The 10,565-nt window shown below is 38.0% G+C and overlaps 1 protein-coding gene across 10 annotated transcripts in view; it reads right to left on the bottom strand.

Annotated features, from left to right (window-relative positions):
- KDM4C (lysine demethylase 4C) overlaps nucleotides 1-10,565 on the bottom strand; it is a 437,278-nt gene that overhangs the window by 196,261 nt on the left and 230,452 nt on the right. The gene's annotated exons all lie outside the window — the stretch shown is intronic.

Genomic DNA, 10,565 nt, shown 5'->3' with positions numbered 1-10,565 from the left:
GTTTTGGAGTTCAGTGCCTGGAGGTGCTCTGGTGAGGAAGAAGGGTGAATCCCCAGGACCAGGCAGTGGGGTCTGAGAGGTCCATGTGCCACATGGGGAGAAGTGGTTCCCCTGCTTGGAGTACATTTGGTAGAGGCCCTAAGGCCTCCCTACAGAAAAAGGTCCCAGGCGACCCTGGAGAGCAGCCATGTTTGCTGGTACTGGGACAAAGATAGCAGAGTGCAGTGAAGCCTGGCACTGTGTGTTGTGGTTTGCCATAATCTCTGAACCTCTCCCACTGCCCAATCCACGAACGTTTTCTGGAGTAAGCCAGCACCTGCCATTGCTCAGCAAGACCCGCTCCCAGAGAGTCGGTGTGGGTCCAAGCCACAGGGGTCTACAAGGCGAAGGGTTGTGAAACACAACCCCATCTGAGATAAAACTCTGGAGGGAGGAGCTGCCTTGCAGGTGGACAGCTTGAACATGGACAGGGTAGAGGGGGGAGTAGACAGAAGCCCAAGACAAAGGAGGGGTGCTTGATTGACAATCAGTGAGAGAGTCAAATTCCTGTGCCACAGACTAGGGATCTGGATGAAGCCATTTCCACCTCTCCCATGCATGATCCAAGATAATAAGCAGAGCCACCTAGTGGAGAACAGAGCCATTACACCAAGCCCCACCCCAACTGCGCTCTCCAAGCACATCCCCTTTGAAGACCAGCACAAGTCACTCCACCTGCTTACTGTACAAGACTTTAGAGTGCCTCATAATTTCAGTTCTAGGAGAAACTGGATATAACTTTATTCGGGACTCATTCTGTTTGCTAATTTTTTTTCATTCTTTCTTTTGTGCTTAAATTGTTTTCTTTTCCTTTCTTCCTTTTCTTTCTCATTCTTGGATACAGAAAGAGAAAAATTTACTTTTACTTTTTACTTATTTTTTTTATTTTTCAATTTTTTTATTCTATTTCATTTTCCTTATTTCATTTTATTCTATTTTATTACATAAAATTTTTTGAATTTTTAAAAAAATTTTTACCTTTTTTCTATTCTTTCCCTTTTTTCTCTAGCGTATCAAGCTTCTTTCAACAAACAGACCAAAACACACCTAGAAGTTAGATTCCTTTATTTGCTTGTTTTGTTTTTAATTCTTATTTTTTACTTTATTATTTTTTTTCTTCCTCCAAAATGACAAAATGAAGTAATTCACCCCAAGAAACAACAGGAAAAATAACAGCCAGGGGATTAATCAATACAGATATAAGCAAGATGTCTAAACTAGAAGTTAGAACGACAATAATAAGAATACTAGCTGAAAAGGAAAAGAGCATACAATCCCTTTCTGTGCAGATAAAGAAATAAAATCTAGTCAGGATGAAGTTAAAAATGCTATAATTGAGATGCAATCTGAAATATATGCCACGACAGCCAGAAAGATGAAGCAGAACAGTAAATCAGCGATTTAAAGATAAAATTATGGAGAATAACGAGCAGGAAAAAAAGGGGAGGGGGGAACAAAGGCAAAAGATAACAATACTTTTAGAGAACTCAGTGACTTATTCAAAAGGAATAACATCCGGGGGGCGCCTGGGTGGCGCAGTCGGTTAAGCGTCCGACTTCAGCCAGGTCACGATCTCGCGGTCCATGAGTTCGAGCCCCGCGTCAGGCTCTGGGCTGATGGCTCAGAGCCTGGAGCCTGTTTCCGATTCTGTGTCTCCCTCTCTCTGCCCCTCCCCCGTTCATGCTCTGTCTCTCTCTGTCCCAAAAATAAATAAACGTTGAAAAAAAAAAAAAATTAAAAAAAAAAAAAAAAAAAAAAAAAAAAAAGGAATAACATCCAAATCATAAGAGATGAAGATATAAAGGGGCAAAAGACTGATGTGAGCAAATTATACCAGAAAACTTTCCTAAACTGGGGAAGGACAGACATCAAAATTCATGGAGCACAGAGAACTCCCATTAGATTCAACAAAAACCAACCATCAGCAAGGCATATCATAGTCAAATTCACAAAATACACAGACAAGGAAAGAATTATGAAAGCAGCAAGGGAAAAAATGTCTTTAACCTGTAAGGGAAAATGGATCGGGTTCGCAGCAGACCTATCCACAGAAACTTGGCAGGCCAGAAAAGAATGGCAGGATATATTCAACATGCTGAATCAGAAAAATATGAAGACAAGAATTCTTTATCCAACACGCCTGTCATTTAAAATAGAATAGATAATGAGTTTCCCAAATAAAAACTAATTGAGTTTGTGACCACTTAACCAGCCCTGCAAGGAATTTGAAGGGGAACGCTTTGAGTGGAGAAAAGACAAAACAAAACAAAAAACACCAAAAGCAACAATGAGTAGAAAGGACCAGAGAACATCAGAAACACCAATTCAACAGGCAACACAATGACATTAATTCATATCTTTCAGTACTCACGCTAATGTCAACAGACAAAATGTTCCAATCAAAAGACACAGGGTATCAGAATATATAAAAATACAAAACAAATCTATATGTTGCTTACAAGACTCACTTTAGACCTAAAGACACATGCAGATTGAAAGTAAGGGGATAGAGGGGCACCTGGGTGGCTCAGTTGGTTAGCCATCTGACTTCAGCCCAGGTCATGATCTCACAACTGTGAGTTCAAGCCCCACATCAGGCTTTGAGCTGACAGCTCAGAGCCTGGAGCCTGCTTTGAATTCTCTCTCTCTCTCTCTCTCTCTCTCTCTCTCTCTCTCTCTGCCCCTTCTGTGCTCATGCTCTGTCTCTCCCAAAAATAAACAGAAAGAAAGAAAGAAAGAAAGAAAGAAAGAAAGAAAGAAAGAAAGAAAGAAAGAAAGAAAAAGAAAGGGGAGAGAGAACAATTTATCATGTTAATGGTCGTCAAAAGAAAGCTGGTGTAGCCATACTTATACCAGACAATCTAGATTTTAAAATAAAGACTGTAACAAGACATGAAGAAGGGCATTATATCATAACTAAGGGGTCTTTCCACCAGGAAGATCAATAATTGCAAATATTTATGCCTCCAACATGAAGGCACCCAAATACATATATAGATTAATCACAAACATGAAGAAACTCATTGATAACAATACGATAATAGGAGGGGACTTCAACATCCACTAAAAACAATGGACAGATTATCTAAGCAGAAAATCAATAAGAAAAAAATGGCTCCAAATGACACAGTGGACCAGATGGACTTAACAGATCTATTCAGAACATTTCATTGAAAAGCAGCAGAATACACATTCTTTTCAAGTATACATGGAACATTCTCCAGAACAGATCACATACTGGATCACAAATCAGTCCTCAACAAGAACAAAAAGACCGAGATCATACCTTGCATATTTTCAAACCACAACGCTATGAAACTCAAAATAAACCACACGAAAAAAATTGGAAAGACAATGAATACTTGGAGATTAAAGAACATCCTACTAGGGAATGAATGGGTTAAACAAGAAATTAAAGAAGAAATTAAAAAGTACATGGAAGCCAATGAAAATGAACATACGGCATCCCAAAAGCTCTGGGAGGCAGCAAAGGTGGTCATAAGAAGGAAGTATATAGCAATCCAGGCCTTCCTAAAGAAGGAAGAAAGGTCTCAAATATACAAACTAACCTTACACCTAAAAGAGCTAGAAAAAGAACAGCAAATGAAGCCAAAAATCAGTAGAAGAAGGGAATTGATAAAGACTAGAGAAAAAATCAATGGTATTGAAATAAAAAACAAAAACAAAAACAAAATACACCGTATCAATGAAACCAGGAGCTGGTTCTTTGGAAGAATTAACAAAATTGATACACCCCCAGCCAGACTAATCCAAAAGTAAAAGGAAGGACACAAATAAATAAAATTATGAATGAAAGAGAAGACATCACAACCAACAACACAGATATATAAACAATAATAAGAGAATATTATGAGTAATCATACACCAACAAACTGGGCAATCTGGAAGACATGGAAAAATTCCTAGAAACATATACACTACCAAAACTGAAACAGGAAGAAATAGAAAATTTGAACAGACCCATAACCAGTAAAGAAATTGAATCAGCAACGAAAAATCTTCCAACAAACAAGAGTCCAGGGCCAGATGATTTTCCAGGGGAATACTACAAAACATTTAAAGAAGAGCTAACAGCTATTCTTCTCAAGCTGTTTCAAAAAATAAAAATGGAAAGAAAACTTCCAAACTCATTCTACGAGGCCAGCATTACTTGATTCCAAAGCCAAACAAAGACCCCACTAAAAACGAGCACTACAGACCAACTTCCCTGATGAACATGGATGCAAAAATTCTCAACAAGATACTAGCCAACCAGATCCAACAATACATTAAAAGAATTATTCACAGGGGGAGGAGCCAAGATGGCGGAACAGCAAGGAAGTTTTTTTGTGTGTGTTTCACATCCATAAAATACAGCCAGATCAACACTAAACCATCCTGCACACCTAGAAAACTGATTTCAGGATTAACACAACAATCTGCACAACCTGAACCACAGAACTCAGGAGGTACACTGCACAGAGAGGTGAACTGGGGGAGAGAGTTGTAGAGGACAGGGAACTGTTTTTGCTTGCAGAGAGAGGACAGAGATGGGGGGAGGGAGAATATGGGAAAAGCACCCCCCCAAAAAAATGGCTGGAGAGAAAGTGGAAAAGTGGAGACAGCCACAGGGACTGAACTAAAAAGGGAGAAGGGAGAAAGGAGAGGGTTTAAATTCCACTAAGACTCTATAAACAGAGGAGGCACAGAGTCTGAATCTCTGCAGCTCGATACATGACAGTGCTCTGGTGAGAAGAGTGAATCCACAGGAGCAGAGTGAAGTCCAGGGGTCTTCAGGCCACATGGGAAGAGGTGGTTCCCCTGTTGGGAGAACATCTGGTAGAGGTTGTGTGCCCCCCTCCCCAGACAAAGGCCCCATGGACCTGAGAGAACAACCACATTCGCTGATGCCAAAACAAGATTGTTGGGGGGTGAAACCTGGAATCAGATGTGTGTTGTGATTTTCCATAATTCCTGAAACACTGCTGCTACATGATTGCATGAACTTTTTCTGGGGTGGGCTGGCACCCAGCCGCAGTCTTTGGGCATCAGCAGTAGCACAGTCCCACAAATGTGCCAGCTGCACCCAACCATTGCTCAGTGAGACCCTCCTGAAGAGGGACATAATGGGTTAAACCCACAGTTCCTCAGAAATAAGGAGTCGGGAAAAACAGCTGCATCTGAGATAAAACTCAGGAAGGAGGTGCTGCCTGGGGCTTGGTCACGGGCAGTGTAACACCGGGGAGTGGATGGAAGCTGAAGACAAAGTCTAGGTGCACAATTGCTGATCGGGGAGAAGAGAGTTCCGAAACTAGAGACTGGGTAGCTGGGTGACGCCATTTTCACCACTCTTGTGCATGTGTATACACACCTAAAATACCACAACAATCCACCCCAGTAAGGTAAACAGCGCCATCTAGTGGAGAATGGAGCCATTACACTAAGCTCCACACAACTGGGCCTACCTTACTCTTCAGGAACACAAATCTCTCTACCTGCTTAGTGGTTAGTGCTATAAATTACTTCATAGTTTGACTTCCAGGGGAAAATGAACTAATTTCAATCATATTTCAGTCCATTCGCTGGTCCATCTATTCAATTTCTTTTTCTGTCTTTTTTATTTCTTTTTTTGTGTGTGTGAATATAGAAAGACAAAAAATTGATTTATATTTTCAATTTTTATTAAAAATATTTTTCTTTAACTTTTTTCTACTATATTTTTTACTTTTGTGTAAATTTTTTCAAACTCTATTATTTACATCATTTCATTTTATTTTATTTCAGTGTATTCATTTTTTCAAATTTTCAAACAATTTCCTTTTTTTCCTTCCCGTTTTTTCTCTAATATATCAAGCCCCTTTCAACACCCAGACCAAAACACACCTAGGATCAAGCATCATTTATTTAATTTTTGTGTGTATCTGTGTTGTTTTTAATTTTTAATTTGTTTATTTTAACTATTTTAATTTTAATTTTTTTTTTACCTTGTTAATTCGTTTTCTCCCTTCAAAATGACGAAATGAAGGAATTCACCTCAAAAGAAAGAGCAGGAAAAAATGATAGCCAGGGACATAACCAACACAGATACAAGCAAGCTGTCTGAACCAGAATTTAGAATCACGATAATAAGAATACTAACTGGAGTCAAAAATAGATTAGGATCCCTTTCTATGCAGATAAAAGAAATAAAAACTAGTCAGGATGAAGAAAAAAATGCTATAACTGAGCTTCAATCTCAAATGGATGACACAGAAGCAAGGATGGTGAGGCAGAGCAGAGAATCAGCGATATAGAGGACAAACTTACGGAGAATAATGAAGCAGAAAAAAAAAGAGAGAGACTAAGGCAAAAGAACACGATTTAAGAATTAGAGAAATTGGTGACTCATTAAAAAGGAACAACATCAGAATCATAGGGGTACCAGAAGATGAAGAGAGAGAAAAATGGGTAGAAGGGTTATGTGAGCAAATCATAGCAGAAAACTTTCCTAACCTAGGGAAAGACACAAACATCAAAATCCAGGAAGCACAAAGGACTCCCATTAGATTCAACAAAAACCAACCATCAACAAGACATATCATGGTCAAATTCACAAAATATTCAGGCAAGGAAAGAATCATGAAACCAGCAAGGGAAAAAAGTCCTTAACTTACAAGGAAAGATCAGTTGCAGCAGACCTATCCACAGAAACTTGGCAGGCCAGAAAGGAGTGGCAGGATATAGTCAATGTGCTGAATCAGAAAAATATGCAGCCAAGAATTGTTTATCCAGCAAAGCTGTCATTCAAATAGAAAGAGAGATTAAAAGTTCCCCAGACAAACAAACATTAAAGGAGTTCATGACCACTAAACCACCCTGCAAGAAGCAACAAAGACTAGAAAGGACCAGAGGACACCACCAGAAACTCCAACTCTACAAGCAATAAAATGGCAATAAATTAATATCTCTCAGTAGTCACTCTAAATGTCAATGGACTAAATGCTCCAATCAAAAGACAAAGGGTAACATAATGGATAAGGAAACAAGATCCATCTATATGCTGTTTACAAGAGACCCACTTTAGACCTAAAAACAACTTCAGATTGAAAGTAAGGGAATGAAGAACCATCTATCATGCTAATTGTCTACAAAAGAAAACCTGAGTGTCCATACTTATATCACACAATCTAGACTTTAAAATAAAGATTCTAACAAGAGATGAAGAAGGGCATTATATCACAATTAAGGGGTGCATCCACCAAGAAGACCTAACAATTGTAAACATTTATGTTCCAAATGTGATAGCACCAAAATATATACATCAGTTAACCAAAAACATAAAGAAACTCAAACTCATTGATAATAATACCGTAATATTAGGGGACTTCAACACCCCACTTATAACAATGGACAGATCATCTAATCAGAAAATCAACTAAGAAACAATGGATTTGAATGACACACTGGACCAGATGGACTTAACAGATATATTCAGAACATTTCATCCTAAAGCAGTGGAATATACATTCTTCTCCAGTGCATATGGAACATTCTCCAGAACAGACCACATACTGGGACCCAAATCAGCCCTCAACAACTACAAAATGATCGAGATCATACCATGCATATTTTCATAGCACAATGCTATGAAACTCAAAATCAACCACAAGAAAAAATTTGAAAAGGCAACAAATATTGGAGACTAAACAAAGTCCTACTAAAAATGAATGTGCTAACCAAGAAGTTAAAGAGGAAATTAAAAAGTACATGGAAGCCAATGAAAATGATAACATCACAGCCAAAAACCTCTGGGATGCAGCAAAGGTAGTCATAAGAGGAAAGTATATAGCAATCTAGGTCTTCCTAAAGAGGGAAGAAAGATCTCAGATACACAACCTAAACTTGCACCTTAAAGAGCTGGAAAAAGAACAGCAAATAAAACCCCAAACCATCAGAAGACAAGAAATAATAAAGATCAGAGCAGAAATCAATGCAATCGAAACCAAAAAAAAAAAACAACCAGTAGAACAGATCAATGAAACCAGGAGCTGGTTCTTTGAAATAATTAACAAAATTGATAAACCACTAGTCAGTTTTATATAAAAAAAAAAAAAAGGAATGGACCCAAATAAATAAAATCACAAATGAAAAAGGAGCAATCACAACACAGCAGAAATAAAAACAAGAATAAGAGAATATTATGAGGAATTATAGGCCGATAAAATGGGCAATCTGGAAGAAATGGACAACTTCCTAGAAACATGTACACTACCTAAACTGAAATAGGAAGAAATAGAAAATTTGAACGGACCCATAACCAGTAAAGAAATCGAATTAGTAATCTCCCAAAAACAAGAGTCCAGGGTCAGATGGCTTTCCAGGGGAATTCTATCAAACATTTAAGGAAGAGTTAATACCTATTCTCTTGAAGGTGTTCCAAAAAAATAGAAATGGAAGGAAAATTTCCAAACTCTTTCTATGAAGCCAGCATTACCCTGATTCCAAAACCAGACAAAGACCCCACTAAAAAGGAGAATTATAGACCAATTTCCATGATGAACATGGATGCAAAAATCCTCAACATTTCCCAACCGGATCCAGCAATATATTTAAAAAATTATTCACCATGACTAAGTGGGATTTATACCTGGGATGCAGGGCAGGTTCAATATCCACAAAACAATCAATGTGATTCATCACATCAATAAAAAAAGGACAAGAACCATATGATCCTCTCAATAGATGCAGAGAAAGCATTTGACAAAATACAACATCGTTTGTTGATAAAAACCCTCAAGAAAATAGGGATAGAAGGAACTCACCTCAAGATCATAAAGGCCATATACGAAAGACCCACCACTAATACCATTCTCAATGGGGAAAAACTGAGAGATTTCCTCCTAAGGTCAGAAACACAACAAGGATGTCCACTCTCACCACTGCTATTCAACATACTGTTGGAAGTCCTAGCCTCAGCAATCAGACAAGAAAAAGAAATAAAAAGCATCCAAATTGGCAAGGAGTAAGTCAAACTTTCACTCTTCACAGACGACATGATACTCTGTGTGGAAAACCCAAAAGAATCCACCAAAAAACTGCTAGAACTAATACATAAATTCAGCAAAGTCACAGGATATAAAAGCAATGTACAGAAATCTGTTGCATTTCTGTACACCAATAAAGTAACAGCAGAAAGAGAAATCAAGGAATTAATCCCATTCACGGTTGTACAAAAAAACATAAAATATTTAGGAATAAGCCTAACCAAAGAGATGAAAAAGCTTTACAATGAAAACTATACAAAGTTTATGAAAGAAATTGAAGACACAGAAAGTGGAAAAACATTCCATACTCATGGATTAGAAGAACAAATATTCTTAAAATGTCGATACTACCCAAAGCAATCTACATATTCAATGCAATACCTATCAAAATAACACCAGCTTCTTCACAGAGCTAGAACAAACAATTCTAAAATTTGTATGGAACTGAAAAGACCCCAAATAGCCAAAGCAATTCTGAAAAGGAAAACCAAAGCTGGAGGCACCATAATTCCAGATTTCAAGCTGTATTACAAAGCTATAATCATCAACACAGTATGGTACTGGCACAAGAACAGACACATAGGTCAATGGAACAGAATAGATAACCTAGAAATCAACCCACAAACGTATGGCCAACTAATCTTTGAAAAAGCAGGAAATAATATCCAATGGAAAAAGTCTCTTCAGAAAATAGTGTTGGGAAAACTGGACAGCGACATGCAGAAGAATGAACCTGGACCACTTTCTTAAACCATACACAATAAACTCAAAGTGGATGAAAGACATAAACATAAGACAGGAAACCATCAAAATCCTAGAGAAGAAAACAGGCAACAACCTCTTTGACCTCAGCCACAGAAACTTTTTACTTGACATGTCTCCAGAAGTAAAGGGAAAAAACGCAAAAATAAACTATTGGGACCTCATCAAGATAAAAAGCTTCTGTACAGCAAATGAAACAATCAGCAGAACTAAAAGGCAACTGACAGAATGAAAGAAGATATTTGCAAATGACATATCAGATAAAGGGTTAGTATCCAAAATCCATAAAGAACTTATCAAACTCAGCACCCAAAAAACAAATAATCCAATGAAGAAATGGGCAAAAGACATGAATAGACACTTCTCCAAAGAAGACATCCAGATGGCCAACTGACACATGAAAAAATGCTCAACATCACTCATCATCAGGGAAAAACAAATCAAAACCACAGTGAGATACTACTCACACCTTCCAGAATGGCTACAATTAACAACTCAGGCAAAAACAGATGTTGGCAAGGATGCAGAGTTAAGAGGAACCCTTTTACACTGTTGGTGGGAATGCAAACTGGTGCAGCCACCCTGGAAAACAGTATGGAGGTTCCTCAAAAAATTAAAAATAGAACTACCCAGTGACCCAGTAACTGCACTAATAGGTATTTATCTAAAGGATTTAGGAGGGCTGATTCAAAAGGGCACATGCACCACAATGTTTATAGCAGCACTATCAAAAATAGCCAA

The sequence above is a fragment of the Lynx canadensis genome, chromosome D4 (assembly GCF_007474595.2).
Source record: "Lynx canadensis isolate LIC74 chromosome D4, mLynCan4.pri.v2, whole genome shotgun sequence".
NCBI lineage: Eukaryota > Metazoa > Chordata > Mammalia > Carnivora > Felidae > Lynx > Lynx canadensis.
This window is presented reverse-complemented; position numbering and strand designations above follow the sequence as displayed.